General features: G+C 38.6%; 1 protein-coding gene across 9 annotated transcripts in view; it reads left to right on the top strand.

Moving 5' to 3' along the window:
* The window catches only part of RBM47 (RNA binding motif protein 47), a 175,872-nt gene that overhangs the window by 45,235 nt on the left and 115,366 nt on the right, over positions 1-15,271 (top strand). The window lies entirely within an intron of this gene.

The following is a 15,271-nucleotide window of genomic DNA, read 5'->3' as shown; positions in this document are numbered from 1 at the left end:
AGTTAAGATGGACTCAGAAGAGTCCCTAAAGTCATCAGCAAGAAAGAGATAAATTCAGGATTTAGAAGTATGTTTGTTTGAAGCCAAGACATGCTCAGGCAAGGGGCTGCGGGGATTGTCACTGGAAGCCTATGGTGGGGCGAGGGTAGGACTGTGGAGCTGGCAATTAGGAGCCCAGGGCTGAGAACGGTCATGAATCACTCTCTTGCTTTGCCATGCCCGGGGAGGTCAGCCACTGTGGGGAAGGCGAGAGGTGTTCCAAGTGGCAAGAGAAGGGCGGCTGACACCACCGGCAATGTGGTGGGTGTGGTCCACGATTGGTCAATTGGTTGGGGGACCCTGGCATTGACAGTTCAAGCTCCTTACCCTTACTCCTCCCCTGTGTATGGTCATCGTTCCTCCTAATCATCTCACCATCACCTGTCTGAGATCCATGATGTGGGATTCCACAGGCTTATCCTACTGTGGTGAGGATTCTTTGAACCCTGAAAACAGGAAGAGGATTAAGTTAGTTTCCAAAAGAGGAACCTAAACTCATTTCTTGTTCAGTTTGGTTATTGTTCACAACAGAGAAGGTACTAGAAACCCAGAGGAGAAAAATGAGGGAGGGGAAAGGATTCAAGCATACAGGCAAGTCACTTGGATGCTAAGATTTTTTTTTTTTTTAAGTGGGGATAAACAAACATAGAAAATATTTGTGAGATAGAATCATTTGACTTTACTAATGAAACAGGGTATAGTTGGAGAAAGATTTTCTAGAGAGGAGAGTTCCATGGTACTTGGCAGGTTGGAGCTTAGACTGAGTTACAATTTGGAAGTACTTGAAAAGCATTTCTAAGTTCATATCAAAGTTGTTAGATGTTTCATAAATTATGCTTTGTACAGTAATGCTTTGCCTTTCTGCTGGTCAATAATTAATGTAAAATCCATTTCATCCCACTTTGCCAATATCGTAGCTCCAAGATCATTGGAGAAAAGTCAGCAAAGAATGGCCTATACAGATAAGTACGTCAGAGGTTTTTCCCAGAGCTTGTTCTTTTTTTTTTTTTTTTTTTTTTTAATCATCATTTTATTGAGATATATTCACATACCACGCAGTCATACAAAACAAATTGTACTTTCGATTGTTTACAGTACCGTTACATAGTTGTACATTCATCACCTAAATCAATCCCTGACACCTTCATTAGCACACACACAAAAATAACAAGAATAATAATTAGAGTGAAAAAGAGCAATTGAAGTAAAAAAGAACACTAGGTACCTTTGTCTGTTTGTTTGCTTCCCCTACTTTTCTACACATCCATCCATAAACTAGACAAAGTGGAGTTTGGTCCTTATGGCATTCCCAATCCCACTGTCACCCCTCATAAGCTACATTTTTATACAACTGTCTTCGAGATTCATGGGTTCTGGGTTGTAGTTTGATAGTTTCAGGTATCCACTACCAGCTACCCCAATTCTTTAGAACCTAAAAAAGGTTGTCTAAAGTGTGCGTAAGAGTGCCCACCAGAGTGATCTCTCGGCTCGTTTTGGAATCTCTCTGCCACTGAAGTTTATTTCATTTCCTTTCACATCCCCCTTTTGGTCAAGAAGATGTTCTCCATCCCACGATGCCGGGTCTACATTCCTCCCCGGGAGTCATATTCCACGTTGCCAGGGAGATTCACTTCCCTGGGTGCCAGAGCTTGTTCTTAATGTGGATTTATCCAGTTGTGTGGTGAAGTGCTCTGATTTGAATGAACCTCCACAAAATGGATCCTGTGAATTCTCTTCTGGTCATTTCCATAACTTAGATCACCTTGTTCCCCTTGAAGTCAGATTTAATTTTTTTATAATTACTTTTAAAAGGTGTAAATAGAATTTCACTACATAGATCATTTGAACTGGTAGATCTTGTTCGATTTAGTCTTTGGTTCATTGATCTTAGCTGTGGTGTTTGGGGCACCTACAATCACCAGACATGGGTGTCATTTGTATCCATCCTCCCAGCAAGTGCTACCATTTTACAGGTGGAGCAACTGAAGCATGGAGAAGTTCTGTCTCTTATTCTCTTGACACCCTAAGTAATGCAGTAACTCTAGAGGTTAAAGTGAAAGAGAAAATTTTAAGAAAAAAATGAAAAAGAAGGTTTCACATATAAAGACAACGGAATTTAAGTAGGTTCTAACACTAGATAAGGTTATGGAAAGAGACTGCCAAGAAAATGAAAACTGTAAAAGTGAATGAACATATAAAATGGAATCAAAGGGAGACCATTTATTCAACAAACATCTTTTAAGTGCCAGGGGAGAAAAATCATATGTGTGTGTTTGCTGGTTTCTTTATCAAAGAACTACACAATGGAACTACATCATGAGATTTGTGCTGAAGTAAGGAAAAACTCCAGAGTTTGAAAATGTCTGCGATAAGGCTGAGATTCGGGGCTTTTGGTTTCTTGTTTGGCTGCATTTCTGTTCCTTTGTAACCAGAAATTATTCCTGACACTTATTTTTAAAAAGCATGGAAACTATAAGGGACGAGAATCAGGGAAGGAAAACTAACGATTTTCTTCCAACAGTATGGGAGTGGGGGAGGGATAAAGTGTTAGAGGGGAACATCCTTATTTTCTCATAGACTATGACCAGGTACCCATTACACTATCTGCATTTGTTTGGACTGTCACAGGAACTGTTTTCCGGAACTGTCTTTGTGTAACTATTAACTCCCTGATCTTTCTAGGGCCGCCTGTGAGGTGTTTAGTCTGCAAACAGACTGCTGCCAAGGATGCTCCTGAGCAGGCATCTCCCAGTTTGAGGAAGTCCCCCTTGCTATGTCAGACCAGTGTCACAGGCATGCCGGGAGCTGGAGGGTGGATGCAGTCGGTGGCTAAATGGGGTCAGCGTCTTTCCCAGAACTGAAATCAGTCCCAATCCCTCTACTGGCTCAGCCCTCGAGGAAGGCAGTTTCAGGAAGCAAACCCATAAGGAACCAAAGGCATAGTCATGTGTTCCTGGGTGACTCACACAGGGTTTCTGCTTCAACACATGACCCTCAGGCCACCTAAAGCATGGGGTGGGCTGGAAGTTAATGATTCATTACCTCCAGGGGCCCTTTATCTGAGCAACCCCCTACTTTCTCCTGGGATGGCTGGGGCGACAGGCAGCATCCAGTAAGGACTTTGGAGCCAGCCTGCCTCTGTCTGCTCTCCCAGCGCCACTCTGACCCCTGGGAAATTCATTTAATCGTACCATACCTCAGTTTCTTCATCAGTAAAATGGGCATGGTAATAATAATACCTGATAGGATTTTTGTGACTGTTGTATGAGATAACATACGCAAAGCTCTTATGACAGTGTCTGCATGGTAATTATAAGTGTTTGGTGAGGAAAGGCAATAGGCAATTGGTAACTTCAAAAGCAAAAATGATTTCTCATAGGATATTAATGGTCTCCTACATTTGTGTGGTATTTTACAGCTTGTGAAACACTTTCACATGTTATGTCAGTTAATCAGAGGATAGTAGTCAGAATGTTTCACTTTTATAAGAAATAGGCTGATAGCAGAGTATAATCTAGGAAAGATGGGGGGAAGCCTGTAAGGCCTTCACACACAGGAATGCGTTCACTGGCCCGGAGAAAAAGAGCTTAGGAGGGTTCTCCCTGTCCCCAGCTATGTTGACTGAACACCCTGCTTTCCAGAAAGCTATGTGTGCCTCCAGGGTAGGGGTGTTTCCCCCAGTGCCCCTATCATAGGAAAAGCAGGCACCACTGCCCTGGGAGCAGGTGGGACAGGATAAACTGTTGACGAGCCAGAGGCACCGAATGGCATCTCCACCTTCCCACTGGGGCTGCTTGTGTGGAGCCACCACCAGCCTCTGCCTTCTTTTTTTAGCACACAGAGCACCTGAGAGAAAAAACCCTTTCTTTTTTCCAGGAGCCAGGTCTCAAGGCCTGTGAGCAAAGGCTCAGAGAAAACCAGTAAAGGAACCAGATTTTCTTTTCTAATGAAACAAGATTCCAAATCACCAGAAGGCCCCGTACTCTTGGCCGACAGAGTGGCTTTACTTCTCTTTCAGTGCTGTTCGTTGGTCACCGTGCTACACTGTAGGCCCTGCTCAAAGTAGTCTGAGGAAGATTAAGGAAAAATCCATTAATATTCATACCCCGAGGCCTGCCAACCTGGTGACACTTCTTTTTAGATAGCTATGCTCATATGCCCCAGATGACTCAGCGCTATTTCCTTATAGGTGGCTGTGGTCATAGTGTTTCCTTTGAGAATTATAGTGTTTGTTGAGAGTTTCTGTGGGGTCAGTAGCCCTCGAGGTCAGGGCTTTTCAACCCTGGCTTGCCTGTCATTTTAGGGTATTTAGTGGCATCCTGGCCTCCACCCAATGTAACCAGTAGTTATAGATGCCAGTAGTTCTCCCACCCCCAGTTTTGTCCCCAAATCCTGCAGAAAAAAAAAAGTCCAACCAAAAATGTCTCCAGGCATTGGCAAATGTCCCCTGGGGGTTGGGTGGGTGGGAATTGCCCCCGGCTGGGAGCCACTGTTCTGGGGTCCATCTAAACTGCCAAGTTTCAGGAAAATGACCATCTGATCATCTTTGTAACCTATTTGACTTTCTCTCTTTTTTTTTTATCTTCATTTTATTGAGATATATTCACATACCACGCAGTCATACAAAACAAATCGTACTTTCGATTGTTCACAGTACCATTACATAGTTGTACATTCATCACATTCATCACCTAAATCAATCCCTGACACCTTCATTAGCACACACACAAAAATAACAAGAATAATAATTAGAGTGAAAAAGAGCAATTGAAGTAAAAAAGAACACTGGGTACCTTTGTCTGTTTCCTTCCCCTATTTTTCTACTTATCCATCCATAAACTAGACAAAGTGGAGTGTGGTCCTTATGGCTTTCCCAATCCCATTGTCACCCCTCATAAGCTACATTTTTATACAACTGTCTTTGAGATTCATGGGTTCTGGGTTGTAGTTTGATAGTTTCAGGTATCTACCACCAGCTACCCCAATTCTTTAGAACCTAAAAAGGGTTTTCTTAATTGTTTCTTCTTTCCTTCTATCTTCCAATATTTTTGAAACCAATTTTCATAGCTGCCTTGCTCTTTTCTTCTTCCCCTCCTATCATCTATGATCTTGTGATTGTTTATGATGTTCTAAAACATACCGATAGACCGCAAGTTTGTCTGGAAGGTCATCTGTTTAGCTTTTTAGACTCTGTGGAAATTCTTTCTTCCTCTTAACTTCTTCACTTTTCTCAGTAGGGTGTCCCCTACGGTTCACTGGGATTGAGCAAATAAGTCTTCAAGGCTTGTTAGAAAAATCATAATCAGACTTGATTCTCTTAAGTAGAAAAGCTTGTTTCCTCACAGTACTAGCTTTGCCTAGACTATTTCTGAAGTAGTGAAATGATATTCTGTGTAGAGACTTTAGGCGTACAGGGCTTCTTATTCTCTTACGATCTCCCAAGTCTGATAACCCACAACACCTGCATAGAGACCTCAGAACTGAATGCCATTTGCACAAATGGGTCCTTATACCTGTGTAGTCAGCTGCAGTGTTTCCAATTATTTACAGGAACAATATTTCTAAGCCTTGCTCTTCAGTTGCTAAGACAGCTTGTGGCAGAGGGTCATCTGATCCCCCATTTAGCCTTTGACAAATGAAAAATTAAACCACAGATGTGTAATGCTATTTTTGTAAAGTTTAGCAGAAATGGAAATTCCAATTATTTTTTTCAGTAACGTGTTCCGGTTTTTAATTATACTCAAAAGTTTCTCCTTTTTTCTTAAGCACTGTAGCCAGTTTCCTCTTTGTAATATTTATTTTATTAAAGCGGTTTACTCCAATTATAAACATGATACAGGCCACTAAAGAAACACAAAAGAACATAAAGGAGAAAATAAAAATTGTCTGTAATCCCACCATCCTGAGGTAATAGCTGTTGGAATTTTATGTTCTTTAAAAAATGCATATGTTTATCAGATGAACTTTTCTCTTGTTCATTTCTCACTGGAGATAGGAAACACTTTCACAATTTTATGGTGAATTTTAATGTGTTTCTACTTTTAAATTAATAAATAAATTTGTATAAAAAAGCTTGTACAAACAAACTTTTCTACTTAAGAGAATCAAGTTTGATTATGATTTTTCTAACAAGCCTTGAAGACTTATTTGCTCAATCCCAAGGAGTGTTACAGGATGTATAATGATGAAGACAAAACTCACTTTCATTATTAAGTCGTTCTAGTCAAATAAACTAGGTATGGATACCAACTGTTCTTAGTTTCTTAAACATCCCTTGGGAATTTCTTTTATGCTATTCAAGCAAATATATATATAGCTTCTATTTCACTCCCCTGTATTCCGCAAAAGGTGGAATCTTAGACGAATTGTTTTGCAACTTGTTTTTCTTCACTTAACAATGTATCTTGGAGGTCTTTCAATATCGATATGTTGAGAGCTTCCACATTGTTTTTTTTTTTTTTCTTTTTACAGTGACATAGTATTCCATTGTATAGATGTACCATAATTTATTTAATGAGATCCCTGTTGATGGACATTTGGTTTGTTTCCTGTCCTTTGCTATTACAAACAATACTGTACTAAATTAACTTGTACATGTGTCATTTCACAAGCATAAAATATAACTATAGGATTGGTTTCCCACAGTTGTATTGCTAGGTTAAAGAGTTATTTCCAATAGTAATTATAATAGATATTGCCAAAGTATACTCCATAGAGGTTCTACCAATATATACTTCCACCAGAAATGTAGGAAAGTACCAGTATCAGTTTTCCCCACAGCCTTGGCAGCATAGTATGGCAGCAAACTTTTAGATTTTTGAGAAATGGTATTTTGGTGTAGTTTCAATTGGCAAATTTTCAAAAAGTGAAAGGTCATTGGTACTTTTTTATATGTCAACTATCTGTTGTGATAGCCTCTGCCTATTTTTCTATTGGTTGTTTTATTGGTTGTTTTCTTATTAATTTGTACAAGCTTTTTATATACTATGGAAATGAGCTCATTGTGATTTGAATTGTGGGTATTTTTCTCTATTATCATTTGTCTTTTGATGTTTATGGTTTTAAAAAATTCTGTATGTAGTTGAACTTATCTTTTTATAGCTTTTGGATTATGAGACATCATAAAAAGTTTTTCCTAATTACAAAGTTATGAAAAATCCTCCCGTTTTCTTTCGTGAACTTTTTAAAAATTTTTCTTTATTATTTTTTGACTTTATCCAAAAATTAGAAACCAACCATAAAAAAAACATTTCAAACAAAACCAAAACAAAGGAATAAGAAAAAACAAATAACTTTGAATAACTATATTGCTTCCAACATGTTCCTACCATACCCCAAGAAAATTAACAAACCATAACCAAACAAAGGAATAAGAAAAACAACCTAAAATAACTACATTGCTTCCAACATATTCCTACCCTACCCCAAGAAAATAAACAAACTATAACTAAACAAAGGAATAAGAAAAACAAATAACCTAAAGTAACTACATTTCTGCCAACCTGTTCCTACCATACCCCCCAAACTTAACAAACTATAGTCATTCCTGAGCATTCTCATTACATTAAGTTTACCCTTTGTAACTTATCTGTTCTTTTTAGGTTATCATTCCCCTTCACTGTTTGCTGTCTATTGCTAGGTCCCCTACATTCTACAATATAAATCATTTATTATACATTTTTCACAGAGTTCACATTAGTGGTAACATACAATATCTCTCTTTTTGTGCCTGGCTTATTTCATTCAGCATTAGGTCTTCAAGGTTCATCCATGTTGTCACGTTTCATGACCTCGTTCCTTCTCATTGCTGTGTAGTATTCCATCATGTGTATATACCACTCATCTGTTGAAGGACATTTGGGTTGTTTCCATCTTTTGGCAACCGTGAATAATGCTGCTATGAACATTGGAGTGCAGATATCTGTTCGTGTCACTGCTTTCAGATCTTCCAGGTATATACCGAGAAGTACAATTGCTGGATCAAAGGGTAACTCTATATCTAGTTTTCTAAGGAACTGCCAGACTGGCTTCCAGAGTGGCTGTACCGTTATACGGTCCCACCAACAATGAATAAGAGTCCCAATTTCTCCACATCTTCTCCAACATTTGTAGTTTCCTGTTTGTTTAACAGCAGCTAATCTAATTGATGTGAGATGATATCTCATTGTGGTTTTAATTTGCATCTCCCTAATAGCTCATGAAGCTGAACATTTTTTCATGTGTTTTTTAGCCATTTGTATTTCCTCTTCAGAGAACTGTCTTTTCATATCTTTTGCCTATTTTATAGTTGGACTGTTTGTACTATTGTCATTGAGTTGTAGGATTTCTTTATATATGTAAGGTATCAGTCTTTTGTCAGTTACATGGCTTCCAAATATTTTTTCCTGTTGAGTTGGCTGCCTCTTCACCTTTTTTGTGAACTTGTGTGTTTAATTTTTCACATTTAAATATTTGATCCATTTGGGATTTATCCTGGTATGAGATAGATATGAAATTTAGAAACAACTTAATATTTTCTAGATAAATATCTATATGTCATAACATCACTTATTGAATAGTACATGTTTCTATTGATATGAGATGTCACTTATATCATTTACTAAATTTGCTTATGTATTAGGAAATTTTTCTGAATTTTCCATTTATTCCATTTAACTATTCCTGTGCCAGTATTTTATTTTTGTATATGTGTGTATGTTTTATTACTCTGTTTTTAACTCTGTTAGTTTGGAAGTCTGTCTTTTAAAAAAAATATTATTAGTGTTCACCCTATATGTTACATTCTTTACTTATTCATATGCAATATTGTTACTTTTACCCTCTTGCCAGACAATTCAATGACTTCTTTTAAGTCCATTTATGTCCTTGCTGACTTATGTGCTAGTCTTGTCATGTATTTGAATTCTGTCTCTCCATATATATGTATACACTTTGGAAAATTATTAAATATTTATTTATTTATGTATATTAAAACCCCATAAGACATTATCATGGTTCTTTTATGTAGTCTGCATTTATTTAAATTTATCATTTTTATTGCTCCTCATTCTGTCCTATGTTCTCCTACTTTGCATCTTGGATCATTTTTCTTTTGTTTTAAGAGCCCTCTTTACGATATCTTTTAAGTAGCAGTTTACTTGTGACACATTATCTCACTCTGTATTTGACTGAAGATGTCTTTATTGTCCTCTCAGTTTTGAAAGATATTTTCAAGGAGGGTAGAATTCTAGGTTGGTAGTTTTGTTATGCCCCCCAACACACTGAAGATATGATTTTACTGTTTTCTGGCTTCCATTGTTGGTGCTAAGATGGCAATTGTCAGTGTTAGTCCTTTGAAGATATCAGCATTTTCTCTCTGGCTGCTTTTAAGATTTTCCTCTCTTAATCTTTAGTATTTTGCAATTTCCCTTTGATGTATAGGTTAGAGTGAAATAGCAACACATGCCAAAGTAATTTGGGTGGAGAATAAAATATATATATGAGGGAGGATGCAGAGGTGTTGGGCTTCCTCACCTGGATTGTTGCTGATGTTCTCACAAACATTGGGGACTGACAGCTTGATGTGCTGAGCCCTCTGTCTTAGGGCTTTCCCCTATGAAGCTTGTTGCTGCAAGGAGAGGCTAAACTGCTTATAATTGTGCCTAAGAGTCTCCTCCTCAGTGCCTCTTTGTTGCTCCAATGTAGCCCTCTCTCTCTAACTAAGCCACCTTGGCAGGTGATCTTGCTGCCCTCCCCACTATGTGGGACCTGACTCCCAGGGATGTAAATCTCCCTGGCAACGCAGGATGTGACTTACGGCATCGTGGGATTGAGAACATCTTCTTGACCAAAAATGGGATGTGAAATGAAGTGTAGCGCTTCAGTGGCTGAGAGATTTCAAATGGAATTGAGAGGTCACTCTGGTGGACGTTCTTATGCACTATATAGATAACACTTTTTAGGTTTTAATGTATTGGAATAGCTAGAAGTAAATACCTGAAACTACCAAACTCCAACCCACTAGCCTTAACTCTTGAAGACGAGTGTATAACAATGTAGATTACAAAGGGTGACAGTGTGATTGTGAAAACCTTGTGGATTGCAGTCCGTTTATCCAGTGTATGGATGGATGAGTAGAAAAATGGGGACAGAAACTAAATGAACAATAGAGTGGGATGGGGGGGGATGATTTCGGTGTTCTTTTTTATTTTTTATTCTTACTCTGATTCTTTCTGGTGTAAGGAAAATGTTCAAAAATAGATTGGGATGATGAATGCACAACTACATGATGATACTGTGAACAGTTGATTATACACCATGGATGATTGTATGGTATATGAATATATCTCAGTAAAACTGAATTAAAAAAGAAACTCATCCTGTGTAGGATTCATTGTACGTCTTTCTTCTGTGAACTGAAATCTTTCATCAAATTTGTCAATTTGTCATCCATTTTCTTTTTGAGTTTTGTTTCTGGGCCATTCACTTTTTTTGTCTCTTTCTGGGACTCTAATTGAATGTTCTCTATTTTCTTCTTCCATATCTTCTATCATTTTGTCTCTCTGTACTTCATTCCAAATATTTACTTCTGCTTTATCTTAAAGTTCACTAATTTTTCTTCAGTGTATCTGATCTGATACTAAACCTATCCTTTGAATTCATAATAAGCTGCAATGCTTTTCAGTTCTAGAAATGCTATCTGATTATTTTTCAAATCTGTATCATTTTTTATTATTTCCTGTTTGTTCCTTGATAAAAATTTTCAATCTTGACTTTTATGTCCTAGAATATCATAGCTGTTTATAGTCTGTCTCAAAATACCAACATCTAGAATCCCTGTGAGTTTAATTTTGTTTCTTATTATCTCTGCTGGTTCTTACTCATGTTGTCCTTGTGCACCTGGTTATGTTTGACTGAATTTTGGACCTTGTATTAGAAAAATTTTTGTAGAAATAATTTGAGGTCTATGATTAGGTTATACTCTTCCATAACCACACTATTTTGTTTATTGAGGCTTTCTGCTATGTTTCAATATCTGGTAGTGCTAGGGGCCCCTCAGCCAGAAACAAACATACAAAAACACTCCCCAAAATAAAAAACCCTCCATTGTTTCATTTTTGGAGGGGCCATCCATGTTAAGTTTGTAAATTAATTCAACAAAAAATTGATATCTTTATGATATTGAGGATTCCTATCCAAGAATATGGTAAAGACAACTTTGAAAAAGAGTGTTGTTGAGATTCTTATGTCTAAATTTTATTCATTTGGGGGTTTTAATTTTTCTTCAAGAACAAGTCTCTGGAATCATAATGGAGGTCAATACAGTTATATATTATAAAAGTCTTATTATACATAATATATGTATATATGGTTTGTATTCATTTAGATGGTGTTGCAGTTTGCTAATGCTGCCGTTATGCAAAATATCAGAAATGGATTGGCTTTTATAACAGAGGTTTTATTGGGTTACAAAGTTACAGTCCTAAGGCCATAAAAGTGTCCAAATTAAGGCATCAAGAGACGATACCTTCACTGAAGAATGACCGATGGTGTCCCGAAGACCTCTGTTAGCTGGGAAGGCATGTGGCTGGTGTCTGTTGATCCCAGGTTGTGTTCCAGCTCCTCTCTCAGCTCCTGTATGTTTTTGGTTCTTTCTTCCAAGATATTTCTTGCTAAGTGCCTGGGGGTCCTGTCTTAGCATATCCCGGAGCAAACTCTTGGGCTTCATCTCTGTAACAAAACATCCTTCTGTCTGCATCTCCAAGTATCTCAGTGTCAGCAAGCATCTGGGCCTGTGTGGCTCTTTTTAAAGGACTCCAGTAAACTAATCCAGACCCACCCTGAATGGGCTGGACCAAATCTCCATGGAAATAATTTAATCAAATATTTTGCCCACAGTTGATTGAGTCACATCTCCATGGAAACAATCAGAAGACTCCAACCTAGTCAACACTAGTAAGTCTGCCCCCACAAAGTTGCATTAAAGAATATGGCTATTTGAGGGACATAATACATCCAAACTGGCACAGATGGTCTTTACAGGGACATAAAGCAAGATAACTGTCTAAATGATATTGTGATTTTAGACTTGTGGGCTCCTGATGCTCTGACAGTAGTTTCTAGTTTTGTACCTTTTTTGCCCCATTCTGAGTCATTTGGAAACCACAATCCTTACCTTTACCTTGATTCTGTTGGGATTGCCCTATATTTCTATGGCTTTCATGGACATGGAATGCTTTTGCTGTGCTATAAACTAGTGTATGTGATAACCAAAAAATCTACTTGTAGTGCCTTCACAGATTCTTAGGATCAGATACAATGGACTGTGGTGCTTAAGAGAGCAGGAGCTAGTGTCTTATTGGCTTGAAGCCCTGTGTGGGACTCTTACTAGCTTTGTGATTTTGGGTTAGATACTTAACCTTTTAAAGACACAATTTCCTCCTCTGGTAAAAGGGCATAATCACAGAATCTTCCTCAAAGTATTGCTGTGAGCAGAAAATGAGAGAACTTACAGTATTTGTGGTAATAGGTACACAGTCAATGATCAGTAGCTGTTAGCTATAATCCAGTTCCCTCATTTTACAGATAACTTCTGAGGTCCAGTTTTTAGGAGGTGGCAGAGCCTTTTCATTCTTGAGTCCAATACTCTTTTCATGTTGCCACCAATGAATAATAACATAGAGTAGTTAATGTGTATGTGGTTGCTATCAGGTGGGCACTATGCTTAGCATTTTGTCTATGTTAATTTAATTCATCCTTAATAACCAGAACATAGGTCCTGTAATTATTTCCATCATCCAAATGAAGAAATTGTACAGTCTCCATTGTACAAATAAAAAATTGTACAAATGAAGAAGTGAGGTACAGAGGGATTAAATGACTTACCAAGGGCACACAACTGGTAAGTGACAGAGCAAGAATTTGAACCAAGGCAGTCTGACTCTTAACCACTCCGTTGCATCTCATAATTCTGAGAATGAGGTAATGATGTTGGCTGCAGAACGGGTTTCTTAAGTCCAGTTTCCAACATGATACAGAGCTTCTGGTAGGAAACTGATTCCAAATTCCAAGAAGTGATTCCACCCAGCTCACCCAAAAGTCTAGTTTTGGGTGGTGATTCCTACCACTGGAGCCACTGGTTTATTCAAGAATAAGCAGCCTCCTCCAGGCTCCTCTTTGCTTTTTCTTTTTTCTTGTTTACCCCCCATTCCTCACATTCTTTTTTTGTGTCCTTCTCATTTACCGTCTGTTTCTTCCTTCATCCTAGGCCCTGCGCCTTGAGTTTTCTCTGAAGATGGGGTGAGTTGAGGAGGGGGTTTCGAGAGGCTTGCATTTACTAAGCACCTACTAAACATCAGACTGCGCCAGGTATTTTCATATCCATGTACTCCTCCTCATTTTGCAGTTGAGGAAACTAAGGATCTGAAAATATAAATAAAAAGTTACTCAAGTTCACATAGTTGGATTGTGACAGAATCAGGGCACAGATCTCTTTCCAAAGCTTGTGCTTTTAACCAGGGCCGATAAATAATTGCATGCACTGGTGCAGCCATAGTGGTTGTTAGATATTGAAATCCTGCTTCTCTGAGCCTTCTAGGGGTCTCCACCCACACAAGCCTGGTCCTGCTAGCCCCTTCCCCAGGAACCCCAGACTTGCCCATTAATCTGCAACTAAAGTGTTAATGCCCAGCCCAGCAGAGGCGTGTAGGGAAACAAGTTGACTGGCAGACACATGTCCTTGAGGTGCTCAAGTATCTAGTGGCATGCTGCCTACTGCTTAGCATTACTGGGGGAGCTCAGGATGAATGAATGAGAAAATAACTTCACAGTTCATTAATGAGAATGCCATTTGGGATCAAGTCAGAAACACTGCAGCTTGGCTGAATTCATTGGCTTCCTTGATAAAGTACAGGACGAAGAATGTCGCATCTATGGACAAATGGATTTTGTGTTCTCATCAAGAATGAGGTTGTTGGAAGGACCCTTTCCTGCTACTGCCTCAACTCCTGCCCTTCTCCCACTGCCAGAGCTACACATGCCAGAGCCCTCAGCCACCGGAGCCCTTGTTTAGAAACTACTCCCTCCATAAGCCTCCCCACCCCCAACCCACTCCAGCCCACCCCAGCCCAGGTTTCTAAGGCTTCAGAGGTTTGCAAGAACGGTGAGAACTTTAGAAGCCTTTCTATTGCACGCAGGCAAAATGTTTTTAGTTTTGGGTAGGACCTGGGGTCCCAAACACTATTTCTAACATTCTTTTTTTGGGAAAAAGACATTCCATGTTTCAAAAAGCTACTTATAAATGATCTTTTTAAAAAAGTGAGGTGAAAGATTTCTTGTGTTCTAGGAAACTACATTTAGTTTGGTATGACTCTTCCCCAAATCCTCTCGATTCCTTCCTGTTACTTTGTGTTTAAAGATAAACCCATAGATGTGTTACCTGTGTTGTTTATTTCTTCTACTTTAAAGCCATACTTTTCCCAATCTTCAGAGATTCCTTGTTTATTACTTAGGAGAGGCTGGGTGTAAGTAACATAATAGACCAAACATGCCAGTGCCTCTGCCAATAGAAATTTATTTCTTGCTTGGGTACCAGTCCAGGTGGGTGTGTAAGTCGGTGGGGTGGCTCACTTCCATGTATTAATTTGTATTAATTGCCAGTGGCTTTGCCTTTTCCAATACATGATGTCCTAGGTTAGTCAGAGGGAAGAGGCAGAGTAGAGTGTGTGGTATATTTTTTTTTTTTTTTTTTTTTTTTTTAATCATCATTTTATTGAGATATATTCACATACCACGCAGTCATACAAAACAAATTGTACTTTCGATTGTTTACAGTACCATTACATAGTTGTACATTCATCACCTAAATCAATCCCTGACACCTTCATTAGCACACACACAAAAATAACAAGAATAATAATTAGAGTGAAAAAGAGCAATTGAAGTAAAAAAGAACACTGGGTACCTTTGTCTGTTTGTTTCCTTTCCCTACTTTTCTACACATCCATCCATAAACTAGACAAAGTGGTGTTTGGTCCTTATGGCTTTCCCAATCCCATTGTCACCCCTCATAAGCTACATTTTTATACAACTGTCTTCGAGATTCATGGGTTCTGGGTTGTAGTTTGATAGTTTCAGGTATCCACCACCAGCTACCCCAATTCTTTAGAACCTAAAAAGGGTTGTCTAAAGTGTGCATAAGAGTGCCCACCAGAGTGACCTCTCGGCTCCTTTTGGAATCTCTCTGCCACTGAAG

Source organism: Choloepus didactylus, chromosome 3 (assembly GCF_015220235.1).
Source record: "Choloepus didactylus isolate mChoDid1 chromosome 3, mChoDid1.pri, whole genome shotgun sequence".
Classification (NCBI taxonomy): Eukaryota; Metazoa; Chordata; class Mammalia; order Pilosa; family Megalonychidae; genus Choloepus; species Choloepus didactylus.
This window is presented reverse-complemented; position numbering and strand designations above follow the sequence as displayed.